This window comes from Protopterus annectens, chromosome 10.part0 (genome assembly GCF_019279795.1).
Source record: "Protopterus annectens isolate FY-2018-M chromosome 10.part0, PAN1.0, whole genome shotgun sequence".
Classification (NCBI taxonomy): Eukaryota; Metazoa; Chordata; order Ceratodontiformes; family Protopteridae; genus Protopterus; species Protopterus annectens.
Window position 1 is genome coordinate 1,280,250,465 of NC_056744.1, and position 15,450 is coordinate 1,280,265,914.

Consider the following 15,450-nt stretch of genomic DNA (forward strand, 5'->3'; position numbering starts at 1 on the left):
TGCCCAGTACCAAAAAAACTACTGCCCCAAACTTATCAGCATTATTAATAATTATATTTTTGTTACTGTTAAGGATCTGTAGAGATTTCTTTTGTCAACAAGACAAATTATTATATTGTCCAACATGATAGTGAAAATTAAAATGCAAATCTCTAAGAATATATATATATATATATATATATATATATATATATATATATATATATATATATATATATATATATATGAAGCTACTTTAAATTGTTGAAAAATCATTTAAATGAAATTCAAAATGTTGAGACCACTTGGCCAAATTGACATGGTATCGAACACCCAGAACACTGTGATTTTACTTTAGGAAATGAATCACTTGACCACCAACACAGAAAAAAATAACAGAAGCAAATCAAACCCACCCATGTATGGGAGGGTTACCCTTCACATCCTTCCATGAATATACCAACACTGAGATCACACTATAGTGAAGAAAAGGGCAAAGTTTACCATGCTGGCTCAGTGGTTCATTTCCCGGAATGAAATTGCCATTTTCCAGGTGTTTGATAACATGCCTTTTCAGCAAAGTGGTCTCAACATTTTGAATTTTGCGTGTTTTTTTGCAATTTAAAGTAGATCCATATATATATATATATATATATATATATATATATATATTAAAAATGCGAAAAAATAATTTCATTTATTTTTTTCCAATTTATTGTTTATTGAATTTATACATATTTAGAAAAAAATACAAGTGAAAGAATAAATGAAAAAAAATATTGTATTTCTTACTATGATTACATTTCAAAAGCTTTTTTATATAGTAAAATGCCATTCTCAGTTAAAAATTACATTAAAATTGAGTTAAACAAATTTAAATGTTGTTTATTTACCTAACATTACAACAACATTAATACATTACTAGCCACATTAGTGGTAACTTTTCTTTAAGTAATTTGAATATGTGAATATTCACTTATGCTGATTTCCATTTACTGAAATCTGTATACATGAATAACAGTAACCCCCTGATTTACTATTCTTCCATGCAGGACTAGCTTTGTCCTGCACAGAAGTGGCCGTTTAGAAGCAGGACGGCAGCACGCCATGCATATTAATGAAGGCGCGCTGCCTGAGCTCCTAATCTTACATGGAGCGTGTAAGTGCAGGAGGCTTATCTGAGAGTAGAGCTCTCAGAATATACATGCCCCTGCAATGAAGAAAGTCTAAAAGAATGAGCGAGACTGCTCATAGGTGTCCGCATACCCCCAGCAACATCCCCCACGTGTACAACAGCAATAGTAGACATAAACAATATAAAAATACCATTTTTATTTTTATGAAACTGATTAAATCTAACTGTAGGTGTTCGGGTTTGCCCAACACTTAGCTACAGTTAATGCAGCTTAAATGGCTGAAGGGGATAAAAAGGAAGATATATGCAAATTAAGAAGTATAGCAATAGTGTAGTGGGCAGAGCATTCGCCTTACGAGCAGGCATTCCTTGTTCGTGTCCCACTGCATCACATTACATTTTCCATGTCAAATCACGTTATGACCAATATTTTAGTTGCATAATCTACTAAATAACATATATTTATGAACTGAAGTACTGTATTAAATGCAGATGTGAGGTTTTAGTGTCATAATGTTGCAAAGTCCACAGATAATCACATGTGCCCCATACAGTATATGTACACAGGAATCATGGATACAAATGGAAGGTAAAATGTGTAATGAATGATAACTCCATACAGCTTCTAAATCCTCCACCTTCCCAAAAACCATTAGACATTACCGTCTAAATCAGTGCAGTGGTAAGTGGAAGTAAGCAAGTGTAAGCACTATTAAGTAGTAGTAAGTGGGAGTAAGCATATGTAAGCACTAGTAGGTGGGTATAAGACCGTTTGAGTGGGGTAAGCAATGTGCACACAGGTTAAGCAATATGAAAGCTAACTCTCTGTAAGCATCTTTAACCAAAGGTTATCAGTGCTTACCCTCATCAAACCCACGCAATCCCGCTTACAAGTTCTTAAAAGTGCCTTAATCACTCTGTATCCAACAGCCGCTGTTTTGCCCAGCAACAAAGTGAACAGCCTTGCAGGTCTTGAACCCAGAACCCTATAAACTATAGTCACAGCAGTTAACCACCAAGCCATCACAGCAGCACATTAGAGTGAGGTATTATCAAACAAACCCTCACTATAGTAAAATCAAATTGAACATGTGAAAGGAATCAGTATACAGTCATATGTTCTATAACCTACTACATAACATAAATATGTGAACTGGCGTAGTGAAGTAAGCCCAGATGTGAGGTGTAAATGTAATAAAGTGTTGAAGTCCCCTACTAAACACAAGGACCCCATACAGTGTACATATACATGAATCATGGATACCAGACATATATATAAGATGTAATGAATAATAAATCAATGCCAAAAAGCAAATATAATGCAAAGTCAATTTTAAGCAATGCTAAGCAGTGCACAGGCCAGCTTAGGAGGTGTAAGCAATGTGTAGGCAAGTTAACTCAATGTGCCCAGTGGTATGCCCCTTTAAACAATGCCAACTTTAGGTAAGCAGGTTTGCACATAGTGTAGCCTTTTCAAAACTGGCCAGTCATGGCAAAGTGCAGGAATTTGGCCCTACTTAAATCCAACAGGTGGGAATACATCTCATAACTGGTTGTTGTTTCCCTTGCAGGCACCATGGCAGAAAGGGGAGAGGGAGTGCACTTCTGGGTGCAGTGTTGGGGCATCCAGGAATCCAGAGTCATGGCAGGACTCCTTGTCAAAGACTGTGGGCAGAGACTGCTGCAGAGCCAGTACCAGGGTTCCCAATATAAGGCGGAAGCCTGGGACCATCTCACCCGTGACCTCACCAGTGCCACTGGCATACCCCGAACTGGTGAGCAGGTCACACATGACTATGCCGACCTGAAGCGGTGAAAGGGGGATCTCTTGGATCAGTGGATCCAAGAGGCTAGGACAACAGGGGAGGTCCCAGCTGTGTAAGTATCACTCCACTACCTGTTTAATAATTGCCAGCTCATGTATATTATGGATAAGTATGACTAAATATTTCTCTTATGTCCTCCACAGCAGCAAGTGAGTGGGCAGTGAACCAGGAGGAACATGGCTGTCGCCTGCAGAGGTTGTGACGCTAAGCAGGTTAGTAATACTCTTGCATGTACTTTCATAAGAAATAAATCTAAAAGCATTAGTAAGTTAACTGTCAGTATAAAACCTGTATTGTTTAAGGCATGTATAGCATACACCGGAGAATATGGCAGGAAGAGTCTCATATAGTTTGTATGTATATAAAAGCATAATATCCTGACAATAAAGGTCTAACTGCTGGGCTGCATGTGTATACTCTGGCATCATATGGTAATGTAGATTTGCAATCACTTAATAGTACTGTTGTATTAAGCACTGTTACCCACATTGTGCAACATAAATAGAATGTGAAGGAATGTCTGTATATGACTGGTGTAATCCCCAGAGGTCACTTAGTACAACTGAGAGACACATAGACAGAAAACACTGAAAAGACAAGCAACACAATCTGAATAGCACATGCAACTGAGATGTGAACTGTTGTATTTTTAGCACACCCAGCCATGGTTCGAATCCTGAGATTGGTAGTAGTCGGCATACAGAATCATACCCCACAACTGTACAGATATGTCCAGAATATCCAGTAAATTGGCCCATATCTGTTGCCTGTCACCCTGTCCCCCTGGGAAGTCAGTGAGATGATCCCAGACGTATAGGCAGCAAACAGGAAATATAACTGATTGTCACACATCTATAAGAACAAAGCTGGCACACTAGCAACTCCCCAAAATCGTATTTGAGTAATAAGTTACGTATGTCCCACTTACACCCCCATGTTGTCAAGCTGTGACCAGAATGTGTACAGTAACAGAGTGAGATGTATGTGCATAATAGTAATGTAGAATCTGGCACTTTGTGTGGCAACATTCAGGTAGTGCTAACAAACATTGCTCCCACAGGTCTGTCAGATATAAACACTGTGCCCAGAAATAAAAGAATGATACCCTGTACTGGTATGGCAATGTGACTAATGCAGTTGCGCAGAATAATAAGGTATTACTCATCACTGTCACCCACACTCTGCTACATAATATAACTGTCTAGGAACTCCTGTATAAGAGTGTTGTAAATCAATAAAGGTTGAAGAGGGCAATAGTCTACATATGTCCCAATTCACCTGCATGTGGTCAAGACATGGCCAGAGTCTGTGCAAAAAGGGATGGACAGATATGTGCATAACATCAACCTGGAATCTGGGAGCATGTGTAGAAACAGTTAGTGTTAGCAAACAATTCCTCCACGGGTATACTAAGAGGTGTATACTGCAGGTAATACCAGTTCATGTATAAAGGTGACGACAGCCATATTACTGTCCAAACCAAGGCAATAGGGTAATGTAGTAATACTTGTAAGGTACAGATAACAGCTCTGACTAGGAATGTAATGCAAACTACAGGAATATACTAGTTGTTCATTGACATCCCCCCCCCACCATATCTCCAAAAATACACTAAATACCCACCACAACTGGCATGTGATGACATCACTGCTATGTTGGGACATATGTCCTACTGGTTGATAATTATTTAAATCTGTTTCTATGCATGTGCTATGTTGAAATACTCTGACACTGGTGGCATGGTGCCATCAGTGTACCTGCATGCTGTTGTTATTACCACTGTGTTCCTATATATGCATGTGTTCCATTTGCTATGCAACTATTCCGTATCTGGTGTCTGGGTTAATGAGAATATCTATGCATGCTGTTATACCTAACCCTGGAATGTGTTGACTATTACTAACCCACATATGTTAATACACGATAAACACCATAGCACGTATGGGAATGCGGGTCCCAGCGGACCCACCTGTCCCACCTCAGCTGGCTGTGGCACCAGGCACCAGCACATCTGGGGCCCAACTTGGGACCTCCTCGTCCATTGGTCCTGCACCACCTCTGGGTGGAACCACCTTAGGTGATGGGGCTCGCCCCCCTGGGAGCGGGCATGGACAGGAAGCTGTCACCCATCGCCAGGTCTGGGTCATGGTGCACAGAGAGCTCAATCAGCAGTTTGGAGATCTTCTATGCCAGCTCGAGGGCCGCATGTTACGACTAGAGGGTTTGCCTGGTTCTGTGACTAAGACCCCAGGAGAGCCACTTTTGGGGCTGTGAAGGTACATTGGTGACTGCCCATGGGTGGGGATCTTACTCCCACTATTTCCACTAAGGGGCTAATGGGCTTTCAATTTTCCAACACCCCTCCCCATCAAGGTGTTTACCCCCACATGTCATATACCACCCCTGTATGTATCTTCTTTGTTTTGTCTGTTAACCTACCTCCCCAAATATACCTACTATCCCTCCCCAACATCCCACTCTCACCTGAAAAAAAAGGGGCAATCTGTTCCCCAAAAAAAATCTCACCCATACATTGCTGTCCATTTCACACACATGTCCGCTGGACACATGTAATCTGGTCTAATTGGCATCACAACATATTATTGTTGTCCTCACTCCTCTCTTAGGGGTTTGGGTGTCCAAGTCTACCACCAAATTCAGTGTATATGCACAGCTGTTGCTGTAGAAAAAATGGGCAGCTATGGACCTTCCCTACACACTCCTGCACATCCCTAGCTCTTTTCACCACTGTCTTTCCATCTTTGTGCCCCTTTTTCACCGCTGTCCTATAAACCCTTTTTTTCCTTTATTTTAATGAAATTAGCATGAGGTAAGCAGGAGTAAGCACTTTTAAGCAGCAGTAAGTGGGTTTAAGCCTGTTTGAGCATGAGTAAGCAATAACTACACAGTTTAAGCAACTGAGAAGCTAAATCAGTATAAGAAACTGTAACAGGAAGTTAGCAGTGCCTACCTCCGTGCAAACCAGAGCAAACCCACTTACAACTGCTTAAAAGAGCATTAATCCCTTTATATCCAATGGCCCTTGTACTGCCCAGGAACAAAATAAACAGCCTTTGCAATGCTTGAATCCAGGATCATACACACCATAGCCAAAGTGATTTACCACTAAGCCATGTCAGATACACATAACCCTGATGTTTTCACAAACATATCATCCAGTCCAGTTATTCAACAGTACAGGAAATGTATTTCAACATGTAGAGGTATGTGTGTGTGTGTGTGTGTGTGTGTGTGTGTGTGTGTGTGTGTGTGTGTGTGTGTGTGTGTGTGTGTGTGTGTGTGTGTGTATCTGTGTGTGTGTGTGTGTGTGTGTGTGTGTGTGTGTATACATATATTAATATATAAATAGATATAACATATCTATATAAGTAGATATAGATACATATATACAAATATATACATACATATATATATATATATATATATATATATATATATATATATATAAGCATATATACATACATATGCATACAGCTATAGATATATATGCCTACATCTATATGTGTGTATATATATATATATATATATATATATATATATATATATATATAGCAATATATATATATGTAAGCATAAATATATATCTATATAGGTATATACAGACATACATCTGTATATAAAAATGGGAACCTAACAAAATGTCCACATGCAGTGTTAATGGGGTTGAGGGGGCCCAAACAACATACGTCTTGCACGTATAGATATCCCCCCACAGCCAAACACGTTTGCCCTGCAATACAATACCAACTGTTGCAGATCCCATAACCAGGACCTGACACAACATGGGCACAATATGTTAACAGTCCTCCATCCCACCTGTATAATGTCAGGCTGGTATCAGTAACATATCATGCAGTACAGTCTGGCTGCCAAAGGGAATGTACAATGTGGAAGCTATCAACATTCCTAGGATACATGTACACAGACACATATACTACAGATATATATATATATATATATATATATATATATAACTACACACACACACAGAGATATGTATAGGAAGATACATATGTAGAAGGTGCACACAATATGGAACAGCCACTATGCCTACAGTTGCCACATTACCAACTGGACACTGTATGAGCCACCCATACAAGTGACAAGTATTGCCTGCAACATATACACACAGAGAGGTCAAAGGATATAACACCACACACAGGTTTGCATACATGGGAAAGCTTTATTTGTGTACTGTTACAGTTGAATATGCCATGTCATATAGCTGCTGGTTGCCATGACAGTGGTAATTGGAAGTACTACACAGCATGCTGCATGCAGGTAGCAAGTGGAGGACACTGATTGGTGCAGAGGCCATCACCTGGTCATGTGCATCACCTACAAATTCCATCCTGCAATCTATGCAAAACAGCTTATTCTATTTACTAGTGAGAGACTGAGAGTGAGAGAGAGAGAGAGAGAGTGTGTGTGTGTGTGTGTGTGAGAGAGAGAGAGAGAGAGAGAGAGAGAGAGAGAGAGAGAGAGAGAAAGTGTGTGTGTAAGGCACAGAAAAAAAAACCATCCAGAAGAGACTGCATTCCCAGAACAGGTATGTGAAGTATACATAAATATATATATATATATATATATATATATATATATATATATATATATATATATATATATGTAATTGACTGCAGTACTTGGTCCATAATAATGGGAGAGATGATCTGGAATGATTTATATGTGCCTTCAGGTGTTGTTGTTGTAATGATGTTCTGGTGAACAACTGCTAAGGACAATAGAGTCCATCCCTGTGGGTAGTGGGCCATACTCGTCAACTGTGCAGAGCAGCACTGACTGATAAGATGCAAGCCATCATAGTGTGTGTTGTGTAATGGGAAGTATGTATATTACGTGGCAAATAGCTGGTGATGGAAGTAATGCCATAATGATGGACACATGGGTTCCACAGCGCACCTCTTGCAGGATACTCAGGTTAACCTGTATTGTAGCATGCAGGAATGCCATAGGTGTGTAATAGGGTTACCTGCAATCTGGTCCTACATATTCCCCATAATGTCAGGCTGTGTCCATATGTGGCACCTATCTGTGTTGTAGCAAGGCAGAACAGTGCAGCTGTGCAGGAAGGTGTTGTGAGATTGTGGACCTGATGTCTGAATGTACCCCACATATAGGTATGCAGATGTATATGTATATCTATATATATATATATATATATATATATATATATATATATATATATATGGGTCTACCTGACAATGCCGAAAGCTGACAATGCCGACGATGAGAACACCGACACCAGAAGATCAAAAACTGAGATGACCGACGGATGAAAACCCCGACGCTGAGAACACCGACATGTGAAAATGCTGTGTAAGTATGCGGTAGTGACGGACATTAGGGTTAGGGTGTGAGTAAGGTAAGTGTGAGATATTGACGGACTCTAGGGATAGGGGTGGGTTAAGTGAGTTAGGGTTAGGGCGCGGGTTAGGTGAGTGTGCGATAGTGACAGTCTTTAGGGTTAGGGGCGGGTTAAGTGAGTTAGGGTTAGGGCATGGGTTAGGTGAGTGTGTGATAGTGACGGACCTTAGGGTTAGGGTTTGGGTTAAGGTTATAGATAGTTGTGTATGTAACAGAATGGAGACAATTATTCGAATCCCTTGTGAGAAAGGTGGTAAAAATCCAAAAAGAAAAGTCTGGAAAACAGAAGACAGCAGAGTCAGACAAAGTGCTTGGATAATTCAAGCTGTCAAGTAGGAAACAAGTACATTCAAAGAGAAGAACTATTTTTAAATACATGCTCTAATTAATCACATGTTGATTCAAATGAATCACATATCAGGAAGTTGCAAATATGTGACGTTAATGATGTTGCAATTAGCCCCAATGACAAATTATAAACCATTTATAAAGTGAAATTGAACGGGTGAAAATTGTGAATAAATGAGACATGTACAGCCTAGTGGGAGTGAGCTTCAACGCAGGCCTATGCTAAGTGTGCCATTCAATTCCCGGGGCCCTCCTGGAGCTCCAGCAAGCTGCCATAATCTCCCTACTGTGACTTGTTGGGTTGTATAGGCTTGACATCTCAGAAGGGCAGAATTGTAACATGGCTAGTTACATGTCTACATTACATCACACCCCTCAAGACATATTTTCAACATACCTTTTTACTCCATCCAGATAGGATGTCATTTGGAGCTCATTCACTCACACTAGTGGGCTTGTTAATGTGCAACTTAAAACCTTTCATTATATGTAATTCATTCAGAATTCCAGAACTCACCCAGGTTCTTTCAGAATACATACCTTCATAAATGATCCTAGCATTTCACATTTTGCCATTAATTTGTTCATATTATTTATTTAATATTATTTGTTGATGTATATTTTATATGGAGGCATCCTTTCAACCAATTTTTCCATTATTTTGCAAGTCTATAAGACACATATTTGTTGTATTCCAGGCACCTGATATGTGATTCATTTGAATCAGAAACATAAATTAATATTAGAGCATGTATTGGGCTGGTAGTATGTAAATTCAGATTATTTATACTATATTTGAATAAAGCTTGGAACCATCAAGACTGAATCTGCTGACTTTATGTTTCCACCTTTTTCTTTTTTTACCCACCTCCACCATAAAGGATTTTGCCTGCATTTATCGAATAATTGTCTCCATTCACGGTCTTGGACTTGTTCTGTTGATTCTGCTTGGTTTGTACTCTATTTTTCTTAGTTGTGTATGTAAGGTTTAGTGTGGGTTTGTAAGGATTTTGGTGTGCTTGTGTTGTGTGTGTGCTTTTTGGACAAGGGATTTGTTTTGTTTGTTGATTGTCAGGATTGTGGTGTGTCGGGCATGTGAGGTTTCTTGTTTGTGAACTTTCGGTTATGTGGTGTCGGTGATTTCGTTGTCGTATTGTAGTGCATCGGTGTTGTCAGGTAGACCCATATATATATATATATATATATATATATATATATATATATATATATATATATATATATATATATATATTTATATATACCACAAATATACAGATACCCATGTGTATGTATGTATATATTTATATATATATATATATATATATATATATATATATATATATGAACACATATATATATAACATCATATATATCTACACATATATAGATATATACCTCTATGCACATGTCTACATATATATAAACACACACACAAACATATATGTATGTAAATACATGTCCCCTATATTACAACCACAGTGCTGCATGCTATATGTGAGGAAACAGCACACATAGCAATACACACATATATCTACAGCTGTCATTGTGTGCAACATGGATGGTTATGTCACATGCGAACCCCTTGTTGGGACCATATTGCCCTTGTCTGTGAAGTATTGAATGGGAATATGAGAAAGTATGGCAGGTATAGTTGTGGAGGTGGTCAGGGTTGGTAGATATAGAGGACAGCCTACAGGGGTGGTATGTGACACGTGGTGGGTAAACACCCTGGATGGTGTATGTGATCTGTGATGTGGATGCCCCATGGGCCCCAATACAGACACAATGGGAACAAGCCTCCCACCCACTGCTACTCACAACAGCAGTCCACGTCCTGAAGTTGCCTGGCCTGGAGGCTGAGCAGATGGAGCATGTGGGCCCTGTGAATGTGCACTGGGTGCCTCAAGGTGATGTAGCACATCCCACATGTGTCTGTGGAGCCCAGAATGGAACAGACCCTAGACCTGACCTCAGGGGACAGGAACATGTCTGTGTGTGCCCTCAGGTGGGGACAACATACCCTGGGTTGGTTTCACCTGACAGTCTTGCTGGACTAGTACATGAGGAGGCCCCAGGGTGGGTCACACATGTCATGTGTCCTGGTAACATGGGTAGATGAGTTTGGAGAGGTGATTCTGCTGGCCAATAGTACATATACATGCTATTGTGTCACTGTTATAGAACATCTGTCGGTAGTAATAGTCTACACAATCCCGAAACATGTCCAACAGCATGCATAGATAACCCCAATAACACAGAATGTCAGATGTGCAGCAAACTCATAGCAAGCATACCACAGGCATATATGGAACCATTGTGGCCCTGACAATGGCATGCAGGTGAATAGTCTGTAACAGGCCAGCAATGATAGTGTCCACACAGGGAACATGGCTACAAACAAATTGCACAAAGCGTGGTACAGTAAAATATCTGCCCCACTGGTAGCTATGCTGTAGCCATACCTATTGAGTTGTGTGTACAGTTTGTTGTCACTGATATGGTGGGGGGGTGACAGTGATGTGTATTAAGAACTGTGGTATCCTTGCTGCATGATTTGCTCACACCTGTGTCCATCTTTGTCTTTCAGGCGTGATGTCCCATGGAAGGCTGCCAGCCTACACAGCAGCTGAAAATGAAATCCCACTGAATGACCTCATACAGCACTATGCAATGTTGTTTGGCCAGGCCGCTCATGATCAGCAGGAGTGGACCACCCTGTGGAACGACCTAGTCCACAGAGTCAATGATGTCAGACTGCACAACCGCAGTTATGAGCAGGTCCGGCATCATTGTTCTGACCTGCTTCGCAATGCCCATCGGCATGCTGCTGCAGTCCAGGGAATCACCTTGCCACAGGGGGGCCATGCCATTCATCTCCCCTGACACGTGTGGAAGAGCTCCTAGTCAGCCTCGTGACACCTGCTCATCTGCACAGCCAGCAACCGGTGGACACCTTTGTGGAGGTGGGTGCCACCCACACACTGGCCAAGGCGCATGCAGGTAAGGCCACAGGGCACATAAGTAGACCACTGTTGCATATACATCTGCATTGGTACAGGTAAATCATGCATAGCTGACATGTCATAGATATATGTTGTTGCTGCATAGTAGTGATAAACAGATGTGCATATGTGGTAGTATTGTGGACATGTACTGTTGATGTATTGTAATGCTGCACCCACCCTGTAGCAATGCCACAGGTGTGGCCACTGACTTTGCATCTGTCACCCTCTTATGTAGGTCCCTCTAGGATACCACCAAGGCAGCAGCTTGTAGCTGGTGAGTATGGTTTATGTAGATGCTTGCCAATACACTAGGCATGTAATGGCGATGGTATATTCCATGCACATATCTAACACACTTACCCAGAATGCATTCTGTACATGTGCACATATTGTTGCTGTTAAATGCACGGCATCACAGGGGTGACCATGATGGGGTATTGGAAGGGTATGTCAGACACCTGCATGATAAATAACATCCTGTCATTGCGGAATGTGCCCACAAGGAGTAACATAATGGTGGGAGACATGGCCTACAGTAGGGACATGTTTGGAACATACAGTGCAACACCAGTGTATATACCTGTAGGACAATGGCAACTGCTGCAGAGTTATACTATGAAATAAGGCATTAATGTCATCATTAATGTCGTCCACGTTATCAGCTGGGATTAGGCTGTAACATGTGGTGTTCAGTGTATGGGACACTGCAAAGTGACACATGTGTAGGCCTTACTCATCATGCATCTGCAAAAAGGCTGAAGGGGGGGTGTAAGTATGACACATCAGTGCACTGCAGCAGGGATCCTAAGGACACTAAGAATGACTGTATCTGCCCATAGGTACAGGACCTGTGGCATCCATAACCCTACCCCCACAGAAATAGTGATGGCAGTGTGTGAACACCAAGACATGTGCACAGGAGTAGACCTTGTAATCATGCAGAATAGGGGGACATGTGTAGGGCAGACTGAACATACACTGGCAAATGCAGATGGCCCACGCTAGTATACCCCTGCCAGGAGTAGTGACTGCTGTAGTACACATACCAGGAGGTACAATACACCGTCACCACCATCATGATAAGGGTGTGCACACATATGCCCACATGGAGTGTATGCATCTCGGTCAGCATCCGCACACCTAATGCATTCTGTAGACACTGCATGTGAAAGTGCAGGACATATGTCACATATCAGGCTCATATGTGATGATGTGGTTCCATGGCAGATCAAGGATGGGTGCTTCATATCAATAAGGGTGTGTACACCCCTCCCCATAGCCACGGTATGCTCTGATGGTTGTCAGTGTAAGAGTATTGGATTAGTCATACATGGTCCACTGATGTTGAGAGCTGTAAATCAGACATCAGGCATTCACAAATGGCATCGGTCCACATATCATCCCAGGTATGTGTTGCTGGAAAACATAGGGGCTGTGAGCATTAAAGCTGACATAACCGACACAGTAGTACATATTCAGCAATGGGTTGTACACCTGTGAGGTGTGGTGCACAGTACATGGCAGGGTGCAGAATAGGTGCACAGCAATACTGTGTACATGGGTGCAGTGGTATCAAGGGGAAGGAGCATCACCTAGTGACAAAACACATGCATCACACACATGCACACTGTTGCTTGCATGGATTGACTATAGCTGCACTGCATGCTGTTGTGTACCATATGTTATGCATGTTGACAGAGGGTTAATAGGAGGACTGTGTGTACTATCATGGTGCAACCTCACCTGTATGTGTGTGTGCATCCTGGTGGGTAGTTAGTCTGTAGGGTCCCTCTGGTGAAGTGGAGGGAGGCTGATGCATGTAGGATGCGTGTGTGCATGTGTGTGTGTTTGTGTGGGTGGCCATGTATGCACATGTGTGATTGTGGGGAGTTCATACAGCAGTACCTTCCTTTGGGATTGTGCAGTACATTGACATAGACTGCCTCATTACACACCAGGAATACTTGTCATGTATGTAATCACAGGACAGCTGATAGTATAATAAGGTCTGCAGCATGGAACAGGCATTGAGAGAGAAGGTAGACACCAGGTGTACCCTTAATATCGCATTCAGCAGAGAGGTGACCTACAACCCATGTATGCAGCACTACAGATGCATTGGGAAAGTACTAATCAACACCAGGGAGTTACAGTTGTCACATGATAGGCTGATTGAGCAGCATATCTGGCATGTACTGAGCAATACATACACATGACACACCAGCGCATAATATTATGGAGTGAACATAGCAGCCCACACATATAGAGGCCATGCTCATGATGTCTGGACATACACAGGGTGAATACTGAATGACAGCAGTGAGGCCATCTAAAACTACTACACACAGGTTAGCCAGGTAATGTAGTAACAGGTCTTGTGTTGTGATTGCTTGTCTAGGTATGTAGAAGACTGATATGTTAATGAGTGGTATCAATGTGTGTATGTACCAAATGTGATGCAGGATGGGGAACACATGGAAATATACGTGGGACTATCTGTAAAGTCACGGACAGGTGGGTATTATGGTGGTGTGTGTGTGTGTGTGTGTGTGTGTGTGTGTGTGTGTGTGTGTGTGTGTGTGTGTGTGTGTATGTGTGTGTGTACTGTTAGGCAATGCTGTACAGGTTTTAAAGTGAGTTTATTGTTTTCCCCCACAGGTGGCAAGATGGGTCAGGGTCCCTCCTGCATGCAATCTGATGTTGGTGTCCATACAGACATCGGAGATGATGATAGTACTGTTGAGGCACAGGTGGGGTTGTCAGGGGCTGAAACAGCACCATCATTTGACATCCCCTTTTAGCCACCCCAACCCTGCACACAGTTTCAGTGCCTATACATACCCGATCACCAGAGGCCATAGTAGCGGGACAGCTGGTGTTTGGTGGCAGTGCACAGGAAAGTGTGGTAACCATGCCTACTGTGTCTGGTCGCAGCAGGCATAGCCAGATGTCTGGCAGGGCACCACATAGACGGATGTTCCAGGGTGCTCGTGGTATGGCTACTGAGCATCATGCCCCTGGCAGGGGTGACATAGCTGGCACCAGCAGGCACATGTTTCAGGCTGTCATGGCAGTGCAGGCACATATCAAATGTTACACCAGACATGGCCCGAGGCTGAAGAGGGCTGCTCTCACATCTGCAAGTGACAACTTTTGTGAACTGTCTGGTGCCATCCATGCTTATACCAAGCTCATGGATAGATGGTCTGGTGAGATGATGGCCCTCATCAACCATGGTATGTCCCTGCTTGAACATCTGCTTGGGATGTGGTGACAGTCGCGTGGACGTAGGCCAGCAACACCAACAGCTGGCAGTCAATGTCGACATGCTAGGACACCAAGGGGCTTCCATAGTGGCAGTACTAGCCCCGGCAGTATAGAGGGAGCTGTCCACACCACACCACAGCAGACCACGAGCACGTGGTCCTGGCCAGTCCCAGGAGGGACCTGGTACCAGTGAACATTTGTCATTGTCAGGTGAGAGTAGCACATCGAGGCCTGTACCTGGACATGCCCATGGAACCCCTGGCAGGCACATTCCACACGTCCATGGCCAGAGGCAGTGATCTGCACACCCTGCCAGGTATGGTCTGCAGCTGTCCATAAACACCTGTGTAGGGCAGCTACATGGCAGAACTGTGTGCATGCATGCCCACACTCTATACAAGCACACCTAGGGCAACCCCATACCTACACACACCACATCATCACACCCAGTTCACCTCAGTACACCCCTCACCCACACATATGA